At 47.2% G+C, this 20,718-nt stretch overlaps 1 protein-coding gene across 1 annotated transcript in view; it reads left to right on the top strand.

The window, feature by feature from the left end:
• Positions 1-20,718, top strand: part of ALKBH1 (alkB homolog 1, histone H2A dioxygenase) — a 52,695-nt gene that overhangs the window by 689 nt on the left and 31,288 nt on the right. The window lies entirely within an intron of this gene.

Here is a 20,718-nt window from a genome sequence, read left to right as displayed (position 1 = left end):
CTTGGGGCCAGTTACAGTACTGTATTCTTGGTGTCTGTGTGGTCATGTGTCCTGCATGAGGGCTTAGGGCTAAAACCCTTACAATGGTGATGAGTGGGTCAGTACCCGCGTGAGGGCAGTCAGCTGTTTGCTGTATGTTGTTGTGGGGGGAGCTTGAGGCACCACCGCCCCTGCTCCCTGAACGATGGCACCTGTATCAGGGCAGGAATGAGGCTACTTAGAGGACAAGTCCGACTGCTTCCACCAGCCATACCCCACAGCTGCCCACTGTACTGATCAGCTATGCGGAGAGAGAGAGAAGAGACTTGAGCGGCCCCCACAGTTTGATGATCCAGCTGCTACCTGCCTGCTTAGTGGCGCGTGAACAGAAGTACAGCATGACATGGAGGGGGCCCTGCCGACTAGCGAACGAGCCTAGGACACCCCTCAAGTCAAGTCAAGTCAAGTCAAGTGATATATATAGCGCGCTACATACCCAGAGGGTCTCAAGGCGCTTGAAGAAGGGTGGGGAATTACTTGTCGAATATCCAAGTTTTAAGTTGCTTTCTGAATTCTAGGTGGTTCTGAGTGAGGCGAAGGTGAGTGGGAAGTGAGTTCCAGGTTTTAGCTGCCAGGTAGGAGAAGGATCTGCCTCCCATGGTGGTTTTGTTGATGCGAGGTACAGTAGCAAGGGCTTGGTTGGAGGATCGTAGCTGGCGGGAGGGGGTGTAGAAGGAAAGTCGTGTGTTGAGGCATTCGGGTCCAAGTTCGTAAAGTGCTTTGTGTGCGTGGGTTAGGAGGCGGAAAGTAATCCTCTTATTAACGGGGAGCCAGTGGAGGTTTCTCAGGTGGCCAGAGATGTGGTCTTTACGCGGGATGTCTAGTAAGAGTCTGGCTGACGCGTTCTGGATGTGTTGGAGTTTTTTCTGGAGTTTTGCAGTGGTACCGGCGTATAGGGTGTTTCCGTTGTCCAGGCGGCTCGTGACCAGTGCGTGGGTGACCGTTTTTCTAGTTTCGGTGGGTATCCAGCGAAATGTTTTTTTGAGCATGCGAAGAATATTGAAGCAAGATGATGAGACGGTGTTGGCTTGTCTGTTCATAGAGAGTGAGGAGTCCAGGATGACGCCTAAGTTCCGTGCGTGGTCCGTCGGGATGGGTGCTTTTCCAAGGGCCTCTGGCCACCAAGAGTCATCCCAGGCGGAGGGGGAGGTACCTAGGATAAGGACTTCTGTTTTGTCTGAGTTCAGTTTTAGATGGCTGTGCTTCATCCACTCGGCTACTTATTTCATTCCTTCATGTAGGTTGGTTTTGGTGGTGTTAGGGTCTTTGGTGAGTGATAGTATCAGTTGAGTGTCATCAGCGTAGGAGATGATGTTGAGGTTGTGTTGGCGTGCGATGGCCGCGAGGGGGCTCATGTATACGTTGAAGAGGGTGGGGCTGAGTGAAGATCCTTGTGGCACGCCGCAGATGACTTCAGTGGCTTCTGATTTGAATGGTGGAAGGCGGACTCTCTGAGTTCTTCCGGCAAGGAACGAGGTGATCCATTCCAGTGCTTTTCCTTGGATTCCGATGTTTCTGAGGCGTTGTATTAAGGTGCTATGACAAACTGTGTCAAAGGCTGCGGAGAGGTCGAGGAGGATGAGGGCGACAGTGTCTCCATTGTCCAGTAGAGTATGAATGTCGTCTGTTGCTGCGATGAGGGCGGTCTCAGTGCTGTGTTTGGCTCGGAAGCCGGACTGTGAGGAGTCGAGGGATTTGTTGGTTTCGAGGAAGGCGGCGAGCTGGTTGTTGACCGCTTGTTATGGCTGGATTTTCTGAGTAGGTGGGATCAGCCCCTAGGGGCCCCTCCAACCCAGCCAGAACGTAATCACATCCCTCCTCAGGACCAACTATCCAGGCACCTGGGTACCTACCTGAGGATGGGGAACTCGCAATATACAAGCTCATATTATTAAAAACACCACTAAATCTATAGGGATACTAAGAATACTCACTGATTACTAAGGATATCCATACCCTACACCACACTTATATTCACATCAGTTGGTCTCGCGGCCACTCAGACCCAGACCGGTCTACCCTAGGGCAGATATGACACACAATCCGGTGCGTCTACACATGGGCCTGCAGAACCCAATGCTCCCTTTTCCAAACTGTTCGCAATCCTGCAAAACTCCACGTCAGTCTCCCACCTGACGCTCTCACTTACACACGGGCCGCAATCCGGCAGCCCTCCACGCTGGTAATCCTCCCCAGCGTTCTCACTAACGCCGCATATCAACGACGACCACATTCCTATGAACACCTATATATATATATATATATATATATATATATATATATATATATATATATATATATATATATATATATATATATATATTGGGAAGTCTCTTCACTAAGGGTCTGCTACTACAATAATATTATGGGATGGTGTACTAACTTAGTCCCTTAGTTGCAAGTCTCCTCTCTCCCTCACTATTACTTACCTGATCAGGGGTAGCATCTGTTCAAACAGTAATACCTACCAGGAAAGATTACCCTCACTGTATGGGGACAAAGATATACACACTATGTGATTGAGTTATTTCTTGATTTAAGCGCTCCTACTCCCTTCTGATCCATCAGTGGCTCAACAGCAACTGGCTAGAAGCCAGGATAACTTTATTATAAAAGAACTCATGCACACTAATTCACTAATTAATGGGGTCATTTATTATATCAATAATAAAGCATACATATACAAAACTATGGGGTCTCTATAACTAGCAGTAACTTTAACACACCGCTGAAAGAGAAGGATTAAACATAACAGGAACACTCCGCTGAAAGGGAAAAGATTAGACATAAAGTGTAAGTGTAACTAATTCAGACTACCTCACCTATTAGAAGGGAGATTTCTCTCTCTGCCTCTGGTGGGATTAGGGCTCTCTCTGCCTCTGGTGGGATTAGGGCTCTCTCTGTCTCTCCCTCCTTCACCACATCACCACGCCTCTGGTTCAGTTGCTCCAGCTGACAGCCTTCTTTGATGCTCTCTGCACTGCTTTCTCTCTCCTCATCTTCAGCAATCGTCTGCCTTCTTTCTCCATTCAAGAACTGCACTCTATTCTGCAGCTCCAGCAGACATTCTCTCTCTCTCTCCAAGCTGTTCTGAGCTCCAAGCTGTTCTGAGCTCCAAGCTGTTCTGAGCTCCCAGCTGTTCTGTGCTCCAAGCTGTTCTGAGCACCACGCTGAACTGCACACCACGCTGAACTGAACTCCAAACTGAACTGACCACTCCTCCTCTCCTGTAGCTCACTAATATGGATTCCTCTCCCCTCATGGAAATTTCCAACAGAGGGCTGTCTCCTACCGAATTCCTGTGCCAGCTCCCAGGCTTCCACGCAACCGCAGTGGCCATCTGCTTGTTACGTCTGGGCCCAAGAGAAAAACACATTTCTCGGATAAGAAGCAGTCCTAACTGGATTTTCCTCTAGCACACAACAGCCTTAAGAATAAAGGCATATTAAGCAGCTATCCTCTTCTAGGTCTGGAAAAGGAATCATGACGGATGGTGGAATATAATTTGATGAAACACACTATTGGAGTTAACATCGAAGTCCCTCGCAACAGAACCAATCACATGTATCGACTTTGTAAGCTTTTAGAATTGAGTTCATACATCTAAGTGACTTTTATATCTTGTATGTTCATGTATTATGTTAGCCTCGCTCTTTAGAAAAATGGTGCACTTTGGGAAATGTGGTTTACCTAGAGAAAATGGTCTTGATGTAACGGAAGGCGTTAGGACCACGGGGGAATTGGGAGGGTGAACACAGGGGTGGAGAACCTTCAATAGCGTGGGCGGGAAACGATCTGGTACAGCGGCTCGATTAATCAGGATGAGGACGGGAGACGTTAGCAGTTTGTAGAAACGGGTAAGCGTCAGCGAGAAAGAGCATTTGTCTTACGCGGTAATCTCAGCAATAAGCAAGAGTTAACATCGACTTTATAACTTTTATCATGTTGTTGAGAGTGAAGCGTAGCTCACGTCAAACAGTTAAAATCCAGGTATCAAACAGCACGTAATGTTGCATTAATGGAGGAATTGCTTTTGCAAACACAGGGGCAATAGGAGGGTTTCAGTTTGCGCGCACGCCAGATGGGAGAGACAAGAACTGGTAGAACCGGCTGGAGAATCATTATGGCGAACATTTGGTTTCACACCCCGCACATTGATAACTTAGCACTCGATGACTAAGGTACAAGAAGGGTAAACATAGGAACGCAGCGCATCAGGGAGAAAAGTTACAACTATCGCGAGCAAAGCGCAGCGTTATAAGTGCATTGTAACATAAAGTATTTTAGATACTAAAAGTGATTAATCTGTTTGTATTGTTATTGATTTGTAGTGACCCCCGAAGAAGGGCACATGGAGGGCCGAAATGCATTGGGTTTTTTAACTACAAAATAAACGACCATTTGTGAAGGACTTCTTGCATTTATCGCATTCTTTCATGAAGGCCTGGAATGGCATAGTTTGAATGTTAAAAATTGAAAATTGGCACCTGACCCGATTGGTGGATTGTAAGAACTAATCAAAACGTCATACAAAAGAGTCAAGACATGGAAGAAAATGGTTTAAAAATTTAGAATGGACTAAGGAGTGTGAATACAAAGTGCACGCAAATTTAGCGGCACATAGCTGTGCATGTGGATATGGGGCTGCGTAGTCCCTCCTTTCATATGTTTCTTAACTGATGGCAGTAGGGCATGCCTATAAATCTCATTTGCACGCAATTGAAACGAAGGATGGATTAACTGGATGAATTAAAATTGTTGGTCAAAAATGGTGTGCATCCCCCACTGTGATGAAGTGTGACTGAAGGAGACATGTTTGCTGGAGGAGAAGATAGGGTCGAGTGTGTGACCTGCAGTGTGGGTGGGGGTAGTAACATGTTGTTTGAGTCCGAGGTTGGCGAGATTGTCCAGAAGGGTGGTGGAGTTGCGGTCATTGTTCTTTTCCAGGTGAAAGTTGAGGTCTCCCAAAAGAATGTAATCCTCGGAGGGGAGGGCGTGTGGGGTGATAAAGTCAGTGATGTCTTCACTGAATTGTGCACGGGGTCCTGGTGGCCTGTAGAGGAGGGTGCCTCTGAGTGTGGTCTTGGGGTCGGTGTGGATCTGGAAGTGAAGGTGTTCGGCGCTAGCGAGATTGACGTCTGAGCTGGTTGAGATGCGGATGGAATTCTTATGGACGATAGCGATGCCTCCTCCTGTTTGGTCGGTGCGGTCATTACGGATGATCTTGTAGCCTTCCGGGATGGCAATGGTGATGTCTGGGGCTGATGAGGCGTTCATCCATGTTTCTGTTAGGAAGGCGACGTCCGGAGAGATGGTGTCTAGTAGATTCCAGAGGTCGATGGCGTGCCTGTGGACCGAGCGGGTGTTGAGCAGGATGCATTTTAGGTGGTTTGTGTCAGATAACTGTTTTGTGTTCGTGGATGAGGAGTTGTTCTTGGTGCCGTCGAACTTGCAGGAGATGCAAGAGAAGGGTCCATGGATGTGTCCAGGAGCGGCTTGGACGCAGTTGGGGAGACGGCCGGGGTTTAGGGCTAAGAGGGTGGTGGTGTCGTATGTGATGCGGGTGGGGTGGGTGGTAAGAGGGCCAGGGGGTCTGGCACTGGGCGCGGTCCAGGCGCGGACGGGCGTAGACGGGCTTACCTTTGGCGCACCTTCGGCGCGGCCGTAGCGCGTGGACGCTGCGCGTTGGGACATCTGGCATTAATGGATAGTGGAGGGGGCGGAGCGTGGGAGGGTCAGCCGGGAGGCGGGAGCGAGGTGGGGGAAGGGCCAGGGGATGCTGAACAAAATGGCAGAAACAACAACAGGGCAGCAACAACAACAAGGTATGCAGCAGACTAAACGGAGGCGCTTTAAATATTCTTATCTCTTATGCAAACACAGCCAGGATGTGCGCGCTAGCGATCTCAAGGGCAATGACAATGCAGGCAATTTCAATTGTTACACACAGAGCACACAATCGCTACTAGAAGTGATATACTTTGCACACAAGCGCTACGATCCAAAATGCAGAGACAGGCGCTACAATATCAGCGTGATGGTGAAAGGGCAGCAGAGTCAGGCGCTACAATACCACGTCTGCGCAGGAGGAGGCAAGGGGAGCGGCCGTTCGTGACTGGAACTGTACGTGCACTTTTCCCTGTTTGCTGAGGCACCTGCAAGGTGCTCCACTGGCCGTCCCGGGGAGAAAGGAGGTTGAAGAGCCTTCTGGTGTAGGACTGTTCCCTAAGTGGAGGAAACGTTTGTCTCCCGGGATAGCTCGGTATATCCTAGAAAAGCGCAGAGCAGCTTCCCCCTCAGCCATCATCCCCACACTTCTGTGTCCCGCCTAACCTGCGTGCGGTGCATCATGCGGCGCCCTCCGGGAAGTCTCCTACCCGTAGCCATCTACAAGTTTTTGCAAGTAGAAGAAGGGAGCATGGCGTGGCTAGCAAGATCAAGGAGACTGCTGTAGATTGGCCCGGCATTCGGCCGTTGATGGAGACACAGGCCGTTATGTGAGTGGGCCTGGTGGTGTCCGTGCTGCGATGTCCCTCTGCTTCAGTGTATCCTGGCAGCAGCGTGCCTAGTTTCTTGAAGGGGGAAAGCCCCGTCAGAGAGAGGGAGCGAAGAGGTCTGCAGCATCCGGAAATCTGCTGGGGCCTAGGAATAATGCTACACTGCCACCAATTGGCTGTTCCCCTGCACTGCACCAAGCATGTCTGGTTGAATAAGGAAAGACTGGGTCATCTTTACTACATGGTTCCAAAGAGCACAGAACCATAGATTGTTCTAAAAGAGGCATTCTGAATGTGTTTACACATGCTGCCTCCAGCATAGAGTCAGCGGATGCGCTAGTAAAACCCCAGGTTTGTGTTTCCCCAGAAAATAGACTTCAAGGCAGACTGATTTTCATAAGGCCATGTCTGAACTGGGGTGACAGATTGGGGTAAAGAACGGCGATGGATTAAACCCAGATCTGTTGACTTGGTGTGAGTGTTTGATTGGTTCAGATGCTCCGTCCATCACCACCCCCTTTTGTAACGCTTTGTTCGCCATCCGTTGGCAGGGTATACTCAGACGTGAGTCCCTTGCTCACTTTGCCATTGGATTCAAACAAGCCTGGCTGAAGAAAGCTGTAATGCCAGAAACCGGTCCTAGGAAGCTTGTTTACGTTCCAGGGAAGGCATGACTTGGCAGTTCGGACTGGACTGTTCCCATGAGGCACAGGGTCAGACTGATTTGCATATGGCCATGTCTGAACTGGGGTGGCAGAGTGGGCTAAAGAACGGGGATGGATTAAACCCAGATCTGTTGACTGGGTGTGAGTGTTTGATTGGTTCAGATGCTTCGTCCATCACCACCCCCTTTTGTACCGCTTTGTTCGCCATAAGTTGGCAGGGTATGCTCAGACGTGAGTCCCTTGCTCACTTTGCCAATGGATTCAAGCAAGCCTGGTTGAAGACGGCTGTAATGCCAGAAACCTGTCCTAGGAAGCCTCTTTCAGGTCCAGGGAAGGCATGGCTTGGCAGTTCGGGCTGGACTGTTCCCATGAGGCACAGGGTCAGACTGATTTGCATATGGCCATGTCTCAACTGGGGTGGCAGAGTGGGCTAAAGAACGGTGATGGCAGGGATGTGGAATTCCTATAGCCCGACTCCCGAGACATATTGTTTGGGGTCAAGGGCAACAAGTATTCAAGTGTATTTTGTCCTTGGGACAAGTAGGCCCAACCCCCTACAGCACAAACCCTTTGGCTGCCAGTTTACAGTATCACTTTATGGATTAGGAAAGGGCAATGTCTGCAGTTAAGGTAATATTTGTGTCCATGTGTTAAATGCTGTTCAAGCTTGTATTTATGGTTCATTAATGCAAAGCCTTTATTATTAGGGTGAGCACTAAAAGTATCCGCTGTAAGCTCGGCCTTCCACTACGGACGGTGGTTTCAGTATAAATGTTTATGCACGTTTTCAAAGTTTAGTAATATGAGGCTATGTATAATACTCCCAGAATGCTCTCTGATTATATGCAAATATTTGCCGAAGCTTCAAAGCAAGAGTGATGATTCTTTGCTTTCAAAATAAATGTTTAAAAAAAATGCAAGTAGGAAAAAAAACATTTTGCTAATGTAAGATTTTAGGTACCATATCTTTGCAGCATCATTTAGCAACATGTTGATGTATGCTTGTATTTCCCAAAAAATAGCCACAAAAATTCAACAAGAGAAAAACGTATAAACTATCCTTCTCAGGAATGGCACCCAGGATTTGGAATGCGCTTCCCGCGGAAACAAGACTGAACCCCCCACCTCATCCTTCAAATTGGAAGTAAAAGGCATCCTTATGGCAAAATTCACTTAAACAAAGCCCCATGTTTCCGCGAGAACTTCCATACCCTTTAGCAAACTTGTCATCCTAGTCAATATAGTGGCCAATACCATGCTTCAACAGTCCGCCCTTGCTATGCACCTTATTGCTTTGCTTTTTGTCTGCCCAATGGATGTTTGTCTACTCAATTGATGTTTTATATATTTGACTATACAGATCAACAAGAGAGAGAGGACTAGGTAAGCTAGCCCGTATCCCCAGTATTATATATATAAATCAATGTGGGCTAGCTAGTTTAAGGGAAGGAGTATTTAAGTGACTCAGGTACGTCAGCAAATAGATAAGGAAAAGGCACTGTTTTCCTTAGAAAGCCCTCACCCACCGACCTAGTCGGTGGCATGCTTCATCATCGGGCCCACCACAGTGGCACCGAATGTGCCCCGGGTGTGCTACAACGCCAGGTGACTGCGGAGCTGGTATATTGCTGAGTGTGCAGTGAAGGGGTGTGATAGGTGAAGTTTAAAATGCTATACGGGAGGTCCCAGCACCCGAGGGTTAACAATATTTAATAAACTGGGCCTCTGTTAGTTGGTTAAAAAGGCAAAAGGACGTTTAAAGGAGTGTTGCAATGACCTCCGGCGTCCAGTGTGGTCTACATGTTTCAGCCAGTGCCTTTTAATTCTAAGCTGGCTTTCCTCAGGACCAAAGAGAAATGTGAAAAAGTGTAAAATTATAATAAACTTATTCTTAAGTGTGTGTTTGGTTTTTGCTATGTGTTGCGCACGCTAAGGCGCTATAACTGTTAGAGGGGGATTCCCTCAAGCTTTTCTACACAGAACACATAGGACAAGGACAAGACGTACAAGGGAGAGTCATATTAGGGCTGCATAAATTAAAGAACCACTGTTTGCCGACTTTTAAGGTGGTGTACGACCTATATGCGGCTATAGTGAGCTCATGGAGACTCCATGGAGCTGGTGAGGGTATAATGAACCGTTAGTGAGGGGTGGTGGGCTAAAAAAACGAAATCACAAGGTGAGGTACAGGAAAGTATTGGTACTTGGTCCTCACTCTGTTATTTCTTAGTAAAAAGCCTCATGGGTCGCCTGGCAGAGAAAGAGACCCTGTGAAAATAAATGAGATATGCAAGGCTATCTAACCTGTAAGGAGAGAAGTTGCTTACCCCAATGGCAGGATTTAGGAGGTTACTCACGAGTAGTTCGGTCTGGTTCCTCCTGGGACCTAGTAGTCCATCCGCGGCGCCCGATATGCAGTGAGTGGGCCGCCTAGTTTGTTTTTTATACTCGTCTCATAATCTGTTTCACCTGTTCGGAATAGAAAGAGAGGGAGGGATGCGCGCCGACCGCCATGTCATGCTGGTCCTGTCTGCGCATGTGCATGAAAGTAGCGCGTGTGATCGCGCATGCGCAAGACTATGATGCGCGTCTACACGCATGCGCGAAGGCGAGATGTCTACACGCATGCGCTGTGCCTCGCCGTGTCTGTTGACAACGCGAGCGCTGATGCGCTAGTTTGTAGGGCATGATGAAACAGTACTTGAACTGTCAAGTGCACTTGGGGGTAATTTGGCCAATGTGGATGATGGTCAAGTATGCGCTTGTTTGCAGGGCATGATAAACAGTACTTAAACTGTCTGGGGGTATTAAGCCAATGTAGAGCTATCAGGAGATTGAGGAATACTCATGTGTACATACTATGCACTGGGCGAAAAGGGAAAGTCACTGTGGGAGAGGGAGGGTCAGAGAAATGGACGCTCATGCAGGGGTGCACTGGCAATGATTATCTACCTAATGAAGGTGATATGGGGACAAAGGTCCACGCTGGTACTAGGTACAGCTAGGTTGGTTTGGACAGGCAAACCAGGTGATTGTATGGATTGCACGCAGTGCTGTCAAGACATGTTATTATAGGCATGTTGTGGTTATACAGTTAGGCTATTCCATGGAATAGCGTCGTTCAGGCCATGGATGTGCGTGGCTAGACGGTATATCCAGCGCTGTTCTTTTTGTAGAAGAAATCTCTCATCCCTGGCATTGTCAAATTTCTCAATGACAGTCCAGGAGAAGTCATTTGGCGTGTGATTGTGGGTCAGGAAGTGATCAGTGAGTTTGCTGATGTTTTTCCCACATCTTATTGTGCTTCTGTGTTCAGTCATTCTAGTGCGTACTTTGCGGGTTGTCATGCCGATGTATCTCAGGCCGCATCTGCAGGTTATCAAGTATACCAAGTTGGTAGAGTTGCAGTTCGTAAATTGTCGCTGCGTCCAGGTTTTCCCTGGTTCTAAATTAAGAGTTTTGGACGGGGATGTTAGGTGGCATACGCTGCAGTTGTTACAGGGTTGGTGTCCGGTGATTTTGGGCAGGCCCCATGCGTTGACAATGGTGTTGTCTTTGCTCTGATTTGTCGTGCGTGGCCTGGTGTTTACCAGTTGGTCCCTTAGATTGGTGGCCCTTTTTGTAGGCAAAGCGCGGTTTTTTCCATTGTCTGGTGCCGGAGTTGATGATTCTCCAGTTTCGTTGTATTATGTTTGATACTTGGTTCGATACTGTGTTGTACGTTGTTACACAGGTGAGGACTGGTTCTTCCTCAGGTTTGTCAAGGTTTTCTAGGAGTGCCTCCCTGTTTTGATTCCTAGCTCTTTTGCGGGTTTGGTTTATTATCCTGGTGGGGTAGCCACGGTCCCTGAGTTTGTGTACCAGGTCGTTAGACTGTTGTTTATAGTCCTTGATATTGCTGCAATTACGCCTGATGCGCAGAAACTGCCCATAGGGCAAGTTTTCCCTTAGGTGTCGGGGGTGGAAGCTGTCGAACCTTAACAATGAGTTTCTTGCTGTTGGTTTGTAGAAGGTGTTGGTAGTGAGTTTCCCATTCTCAGGTTTGATGTTCAGGTCCAGGAAGGGTAGTTCAGTGGCACTGCTGGTGCACGTGAAGCGTAAATAGGGGTCTAGTTGGTTAACCCAAAGCATGAAGTTGTCCAATGATTCTTGGTTTCCTTTCCATATTAAAAGTATATCGTCGATATACCGACGCCACATTCTTATGTTGGCGGAAAAAGGTTTGGTGGGTTGTTGTACGTGTATATCTTCAAAATGGGCCACATACAATCCTGCCACACTTGGGGCAAAAACACTGCCCATAGACGTTCCATTCGTCTGCAAGTAGTACGTGCCTTCATATTCAAAGTAGTTCTCTTTGAGAGCCAGGGCAGCGCAGTCTAAGACAAAGTGTCGGGGAGTGTTATGTTCCCAGGGGTTTGTCATTAGGACGTCATGTAACACTTGTAGTGTTGCGTCCTGTGGTAGGCTAGTGTATAGGCTTTCTATGTCTAGTCCTGCCATTAGTTCTGCGGTGGGGTCAAAGTCAAGTTCCTGAATCACACCTAGTAGATGTTTGGTGTCTTTTATGTAGGAAGGGGTCTTTTGGACCAGGGGATTTAAAAAGAAATCACAGAACCGGGACAAGGGCTCTAAGAGTGACTTGATCCCGGATACGATGGGTCTCCCTGGTGGTGGAATGATGCCCTTATGTATTTTGGGAACCGTATAGAAATATGGGGTCTTTATTTCTTTGGGGCAAAGATAGTCCGCCTCTTGTTTAGAGATATGTTCATTGTCTCTGGCATTGGTGACCAGTTGGTTGATGGTGACTTGTAGTTGTTCAGTTGGGTCTTTTGTGAGGCGTCTGTAGTTCCTGGTATCACTGAAGAGCCTCTTACACTCATGGTCGTAGTCCGTTTTGTTCATAAGGACTATTCCTCCGCCTTTATCAGCTGGTTTGATAACCAGAGTGGGGTCACTTTGTAGGCGCTGGATGGTGCATCTATCTTTGTTGGATAGGTTATTGAAAGTGTCTTTTTGTTGGAGTTTTTGTATATCCGTGTAGACTGCCTGTTCGAACGTCAGGATTTCGACCGGAATACTGCCTGGTGGGGGGGTGAAGGTGGATTTCACTCTCAGGCCTGTCTCATTCGGCGTACCTGTTGCTTCTGTGATGGTATTGTCCTTTTTCTCAAAGAAAGCCTTTAGTTTAAGTTTTCTAAAAAACTCGGCAAGTTCTACATGTCTCTGACCCTCCCTCTCCCACAGTGACTTTCCCTTTTCGCCCAGTGCATAGTATGTACACATGAGTATTCCTCAATCTCCTGATAGCTCTACATTGGCTTAATACCCCCAGACAGTTTAAGTACTGTTTATCATGCCCTGCAAACAAGCGCATACTTGACCATCATCCACATTGGCCAAATTACCCCCAAGCGCACTTGACAGTTCAAGTACTGTTTCATCATGCCCTACAAACTAGCGCATCAGCGCTCGCGTTGTCAACAGACACGGCGAGGCACAGCGCATGCGTGTAGACATCTCGCCTTCGCGCATGCGTGTAGACGCGCATCATAGTCTTGCGCATGCGCGATCACACGCGCTACTTTCATGCACATGCGCAGACAGGACCAGCATGACATGGCGGTCGGCGCGCATCCCTCCCTCTCTTTCTATTCCGAACAGGTGAAACAGATTATGAGACGAGTATAAAAAACAAACTAGGCGGCCCACTCACTGCATATCGGGCGCCGCGGATGGACTACTAGGTCCCAGGAGGAACCGGACCGAACTACTCGTGAGTAACCTCCTAAATCCTGCCATTGGGGTAAGCAACTTCTCTCCTTACAGGTTAGATAGCCTTGCATATCTCATTTATTTTCACAGGGTCTCTTTCTCTGCCAGGCGACCCATGAGGCTTTTTACTAAGAAATAACAGAGTGAGGACCAAGTACCAATACTTTCCTGTACCTCACCTTGTGATTTCGTTTTTTTAGCCCACCACCCCTCACTAACGGTTCAATATACCCTCACCAGCTCCATGGAGTCTCCATGAGCTCACTATAGCCGCATATAGGTCGTACACCACCTTAAAAGTCGGCAAACAGTGGTTCTTTAATTTATGCAGCCCTAATATGACTCTCCCTTGTACGTCTTGTCCTTGTCCTATGTGTTCTGTGTAGAAAAGCTTGAGGGAATCCCCCTCTAACAGTTATAGCGCCTTAGCGTGCGCAACACATAGCAAAAACCAAACACACACTTAAGAATAAGTTTATTATAATTTTACACTTTTTCACATTTCTCTTTGGTCCTGAGGAAAGCCAGCTTAGAATTAAAAGGCACTGGCTGAAACATGTAGACCACACTGGACGCCGGAGGTCATTGCAACACTCCTTTAAACGTCCTTTTGCCTTTTTAACCTGCTAACAGAGGCCCAGTTTATTAAATATTGTTAACCCTCGGGTGCTGGGACCTCCCGTATAGCATTTTAAACTTCACCTATCACACCCCTTCACTGCACACTCAGCAATATACCAGCTCTGCAGTCACCTGGCGTTGTAGCACACCCGGGGCACATTCGGTGCCACTGTGGTGGGCCCGATGATGAAGCATGCCACCGACTAGGTCGGTGGGTGAGGGCTTTCTAAGGAAAACAGTGCCTTTTCCTTATCTATTTGCTGACGTACCTGAGTCACTTAAATACTCCTTCCCTTAAACTAGCTAGCCCACATTGATTTATATATATTATATATTTGACTAACTTATCCTTATTGTACTACCATCACTCATCAAGCCGCTCCTGCTCTGCATCCTGTTTGATTTGTTGTCTCAATGATGTTATGTATTTTTTTGTCCTGCATATCTTTAATGTATGATATAATTAAACTCATTTACTGTAAAGCGCTCTGATACCCGCAAGGGTCTTGTCTGCACTCTATAAAACTTTCAAAATAAATAAAAAAGAGGTGAGAAAAGAGTGTGGTAGACCAGTCACAGAAGATCACTGACAGTTATGAGAAATTGTAATTGTTGTCAAGTGCATCACTAGAATCACCTAAGGAGCACCACCTATCCAGCGTGGAGCACTATGAGAAACACCCTGAGAGTAACAAGGCGTCCCTGGCGTCATGGGAGGCTGGCCACCCAGAAACCATCTGTTATACCCAGGGAACCTGAAGCCTGCCGAAGAGAGCATACTCAACTATTTGTAGCATCCACCTATGGGGTTGCACGAGAGACTTGGTCGTGGTCCTGTTTCAGACTTCCTCAGTTACATCTGTTGGGCCTATAAGAGGCTCAGAACAATCCACACAGGCACATGTCAATCCAGGGGCTAGGAATCCCGAAATTCCGGCCAGAGGGAATCATGACACAAGAGGTGCGTCTGCAGCAGCTCCACAACAGGCACCAGGAAGCACTGAGGTCGAGGACGGAGACTGGTTATCCAAAGACTATCTAGGAGATGCCGGTGCACCGGAGTCCGGATGGCCAGAGCGCAGAAACCCTTAGACAACCGCCCTTTGTGGCTGTACAAGCAACTTGGATGTGGTCTTGATTGCAGTTCCTGAGTGACTCCTTTGTGCAGCCTATGAGAGGCCCCACACAGTCCTGTGGCAGCCTGGCAGAAAGACCTTCAGGGAAATTCCTGTGAGAGGAGTCCTGGCACGAGAGAAAAGTCTAAAACTCATCCATCAGTAGGTACCGGGAAGCACCATGGCGGTCGAGGAAGACTCTCAACCGCCGCACTGTCGTCCTCTGTATTTGCAGGTTGGCCATCCATGGAGACAGGGCGTTCTCAAAGATATATCTGCAGCGGACTCCACCACTGCTCATGATGCACCACATCTGTGTAAATAGACGCCAACACCGTGAGACCAGGCGGGACAGAGAAACAGTGCCCATGCAGACTGCCTGAAGAGACTCAGTGGTGTTTTGTTTTGTTGTTTGTTCTTTCCCACAGGTTGGACTTTATTTATTTTTCAATAACGTTTGGGAGGGATGTAGTGATCTGCTGGACACATTCTAGCGTTCAAGCATATATCCTATGTAACCAACCACTCCCTGAGGGCTGACCTCTACATCCACCCCCACAGCCATCCATCACAGGTGTTACCGGTCAGGTGACCCTACTAATAAAAGGGGCAGGGCTCATGTGCCCTGGGCCAGTTTCAGTACCATACTCTTGGTGTCTGTGTGGTCATTCATCCTGCATGAGAGCAAAGGGCCCTAACCCTTACACCATACATGTCAACCCTCCCGATTTAGGCGGGAGACCACTGAATTCAAGTTAAGTCTCCTGCCTCCCTATCCCTGCATTCAAAAACCTGATTCCAACGGGGGCTTCAGATGGCAGGGGCTGGTCTTGTGTTACTCTGATTATGCACTGCCCATAACCTGGTCCTGTAAGCAAGTGCACAACATTTTTGTCACACTTTCTCTGCCTGCCATAGCGATGTCTCTTTGCTTCTGACAGGGATGGAAAAAACATATATTTGCATTTCTCATATCCAGTCCTTATTCAGCACACTTGCAAGTTCCACGCATGCCAATAGTTTTGATGCAGGCCGCAATAGAAGTCAGTGGGAGAAATACATTCTCCAGATTATTATTTGTAAAAAATTCCCACATTCCTCTTAAAAAATATTGGCATGTATGCAATACTGAGTGCAGTGATGCTGAGCTGAGGTATGCAAAATTTGCTGGCGTTCGAGTGTGACATTTTTTATTCTATGATGGACACAAAGGCAAGTATTGTAGTTCACTTTTTCGATGAAAAACATTACAGCCAATAGAAACAGGTTGTGCATAAATGACAATATTTTAGAGAAGAAAAGTGGGATATTTTGAAAATAAATAGGAAGAATAGATTTTACCCATTGACTTTTATAGAAGCAGAGTCAATTTCAAGTGGGAGATAGCGAAAATAAAGCTTCAAAAATCGTCAGTGTCCCGCCTGAATCCTGTCTATTGACATGTTTGGCCATGCATGGAAGGCTACTTGTCTTTAACTTTACAAAAAACCATTGTCCTTGTCATTTCATATACCTCCAAAAAGCAAGAATGACCATCCATATTTTGACATAACACAGCCTTTTTATCCTCTTTCTTTGTGTCTGAGCTGCCTCCTTTGATCCGTACTTTTGATATCACTTGCGCTTTTGATCACTTCTGAAAGAGAAAAAATTAATGTTGGACAGGCCTCGTGGCAGGCCCGACCCCTCCCCGCATGGCGGGTCTCGGATCACTGCTACCCCTGTTCCCCGGACAAGAACCACACCTGCAGCCGCCGGGTCAACCCCCAGCTCTTCCCCGACGGGACCCCGGCTCATAACCACCACATTCTCGGCTGGCCCGGGTTCCTTCCCGAACCACCGTCCCCGGCCCAGCCGCCATCTTGGACCCGCCACGACCAGGCCTCGTGGCCGCGGGTCGACCTCAGGCCCAGCCAAGCCCCGACATCGAGGCACCACCGTCCACCCAGGGGGTAAAGAGACCACTTGGCGAGTCAATGGAAGAAGGAGTTTCGATGGCTCCCCTCCGCCAGGTTACGATCACCCCCAGCCTCCCTGGGCGCTGGCTCCACCCCCCTGCTGGGTGTCTGGACTTCCTCATCCCGGACCCCCCGACCTCCAAGTGCGAGGGTCCGGACATCAAAGGGCGCCAGACCTATAACTGGGGTAGCTCCAGAGCAGGAAACCAGTTGTATCCTGGAGTCGAGAGACACCGAGACAAACTCATCCTTGGAGGCCTGCTGGCGCTGCCGCGGCTCCTCTTCGTGAACTATCTTTGAAGGCCTGCTGGCACTGCCGCGGCTCATCCTCGTGAACCATCTCCGAAGGCCTGCTGGCGCTGCCGCGGCTCATCCTCGTGAACCATCTCCGAAAGCCTGCTGGCGCTGCCGCGGCTCATCCTCGTGAACCATCTTCCTAGGCCTGCTGGTGCTGCCGCAGCTCATCCTCAAAAACCATCTTCGTAGGCCTGCTGGCGCTGCCGCAGCTCATCCTCGTGAACCATCTTCGTAGGCCTGCTGGCGCTGCCGCGGCTCATCCTCGTGAACCATCTTCATAGGCCTGCTGGCGCTGCCGCGGCCCCTACTTGCGAACCCTCCAGCTCGAGGATTGAGAGCTATACACCAGCTACCCCTGTACCGGACCGGTACTGAGACTGTCCCGCTACCCCCTTTCCCAAGAGACTAGAATTGAAGGGATCATCGTATCCTGGTCCTGCTGTATCGTCAAGTTTAACCTGCCTAAGAATACCGATAAAAGTGTACAGAACCTATCTTTGTGTGGCGTCCATCTGTGGGGGGGGGTAATTGCTCATCCGTACGATTGAAGGAGAGGGCCCTCGCCAGGAGGCCTCTCCCCCTTGCTCGGCCGACCCTCCGGGTTCCCGTCTAACAATTAATACAACTAAACATTCAATTGTTTGACTTGCTTATTCATCACTAAATAGGAAACATCATTAGAACCTAAGGAGGAGGGATGATATGAACAACATAGCACTGGGAATCTCCTCACTGAAGGTTAATGTTCCCAAGAAAAATTTTGAAATATGAGACCAATTCTGATTTATGAAATGCTCTATACATTCCTACAGGAAGGTGTTATTGTTTTGCAGGAAATGATGGACTATGTCCTATCTGATTTGGGGAAACTTTGGTTAAGGGATTTCCACGAACAACCATTGGAATTATGGAAAGTGATCAGTATGAGTCAGTTAAATAGAGTTCTTAAGAATTAGAGCAAATTTTCAACCATGCCTATCTTCAGAATCACCTATAACAATCCTTAATGTAGTGGGAGAAAGCTATCTATGATATGCTGTGAGGTGTCTGTCAGGCAAGTCTCAGTAAAAACAAGTAGATCAAGCTCAAAGGCGATGAAGGTGTCAGTCAGCTTGTGTCTATGCTTCAGAGCTGACTGACAGTTGTATAACACATTGTAATGAGGGGTTAACAGTTTTGGAGAAGAGTGTAACTGAAGGATCAATAGAGATCCTAGCAATGTTATTAAGATCCACCTTCTCAGGCAGGTGCTTGGTGCATGGTGGTTTGTCATCATAAGAATCAAAATGTAGACAGGGCCTCGTCGACGCAATGTTTAGGACAAGTATCTGGTGATCATAACTGTAAAGGAGTTCACAAATTTCAGAATCAGTAAGAAAGTGTATTTTCTTACAGGAAGAGGGGAGTGATTATTCCAGTCGTGTGGCTGAATAGCTGATTAAACATATAAGTAAGAATATCAAATATAATGGAAAGATGAACCAGTGAGTTTGGGATGGCGAGACATGAGTTCGATTTTGGAATTGTGGACCTTTTGATACTCTAGTATTTAAGTTTCAGTCATGAATATGTTTGTCTTGTCAAACTTTGTGCGAAGGAACAAAAAAAGGAGGGCTCGTTCCAGTCTCCTATCTTGATACCCCTTATTACTAGGTATGAGATCAGGATGATACAACACATCATTTGGTGCAACAAAAGTTGGAAGATTATCTAAAGCATGAGTTAGAGAGCAAAGGGATGGAGGGAAAGAAGGTGGCAGACTGGCAAGGGAGGAAGGGGATGTTTTTGGATGTAGGTTGTGAGATGAGAGTTTGGAAGAAAGATCGAGAGTAAGGTAGTGGAAAGTTGGGATCCCAGTTGAATCTTATATAGTTCTAAGATTGCACTATTAACAACATGAGAGAAGGGGAGCAGATGTGAAAGGAGCTGTAGGGAGGGTTGGGTGATACCAAAGAGACCGTAGTTAGAACTGTTCATTTCCCACACTGCATTACCTACCGTAACTGGTCACCTTCTCAAAGAGGTGGGGGTGATTTTGGAGCCAGGTTGTGATTTTCAGACTTAAATAAATTGGTGTGAATCCATTGTGACCACCTTGGATGGAAGACGGTAAGGTTTCCAGGAAAAAACAGAAGAGGTGCTGTTTGATGAAGTTTGCACTGGAGAGGTGATCAGGGCCGCATAGAAGAGACTTCAGGGTCAGTAGGACGAGGCCTAAGGGTCAACAGAAAGCTGGGATTAGGAAATGGGTCGTTAAACACATGAATGAGAGACTGAGCGAGTCAAGTAAAGCAAGGTCCTCATCAGTCGATTGAAGCATAATCTTGCCATTATTAAAAAGGAAAATGGAAAGGTTACCCAGCGAAGGTAGTAAAGAGGAATCAGCTTTCGTCTTTGAGGAATATCAAAGAGAACAGAGACATTTAGTTATTTGGAGAGGGTTTCAATACCCTGTTTTCTGTTGTTTGTGAAAAAGAGTAAATCAGTTTTGAGGCTGCATTTCCATGCACAGTGATATTGGCAGCCCGTAAGTCTCAAAATCTTATGTTTACATTTTTTAACAGTATATTTCGATAGGTGAAGCACAATGGGGTAGATTATTTTAAAAGAATTTTGGCCTGCCTTAGTCAGTCACATGAAGTGAGGTTGAATGGCAGAATGAACCGTGATCACATTTAAAGCTGGAATGAAAGTTAGACTGGTCTAAGAAAATTAAGGAGAGAAGGGGGGAATCAGAGTGGAGTGTGCATCAAAGAGCCAACTTATAGACCAGCTCTTGAAGCAGCCAAGAAAATGATAGGATTTTGGTAGAGATCATTTTTATTTGTTAGTTCGCCCTTTTTAGGTTTCGCATAAACTGTGCATGCGCTGCCAGCGAAATCTATTGTTAATAAAAAAAAAAAAAAGATTAAAAACGGGCTTAGAGCCCACTTATTACTTAGCATTGGTTGGCTTCCACGTCACTCTCATTTTCCTTGCTTGTTATTGGTCATGCCTTCGGATTCCTCTTGGCGGCTCTCCTCCTCCTGCTTTCTCCCTAGTGCTTTTGTCCCTGCAATGGAGCATTTCTATTTGTGGCCAGTGGCCTTCCACTTTTTGCTCCCTCCTGCACACCTACCAGGCGTTGTTTCCCTCCAACTGCTATCTGTTTTTTCTATTCCCTCCCTCCTCCCACCCAAAGCTCTATTTTTAGACATATTGCTCAGCAGCGCAGGCTAGTAACATGGTTTGAAGAAAAAAAAGCAAAATGATGCAGTCAATGCGGGCCGCGTCATATCACTATTTTCTTTACATTAGGCTCTGTTGCATAGCAGCCTGTGCTGCTTTGCCACATGTCTAAGAAAAAACAGAAAGTTGACAAAGCCAATACATAGATCTCACATAGGCAAAACATGTTGGCTTTGCCAATCCTTGTTTAGCAAATTGCTGCAATGAAGATAGATCTACTGGTCGTAAGCAGATGTCGATAATGTAAGGGCACTTAAAAAAAATGTGCAAAAGCTTTTTAAAAGAAAGTCAGATTTAGGTGTCTAGGAGCAAATCAAATTCATTGGCAACGTGACTAAATGAATGAAGAGAACAGTCTTGTAACAAGAAAAGCAGTGAAGTTGAGAAAATGACTTGTTCCTTGTCCTTGACAGCTTTACTTAATAGACCTTCTTTTACTGAATGTATGCAGCATGCATTCGGATATCTGATGTCCTTTTACAAGGTAAATTATGTATTGGATCATGTGAGAAGTTGGCCT

This window comes from Lissotriton vulgaris, chromosome 9 (genome assembly GCF_964263255.1).
Source record: "Lissotriton vulgaris chromosome 9, aLisVul1.2, whole genome shotgun sequence".
Classification (NCBI taxonomy): Eukaryota; Metazoa; Chordata; class Amphibia; order Caudata; family Salamandridae; genus Lissotriton; species Lissotriton vulgaris.
The sequence above is the reverse complement of the archived record's forward strand: the minus strand, read 5'-3'. Positions and strand labels throughout refer to the sequence as shown.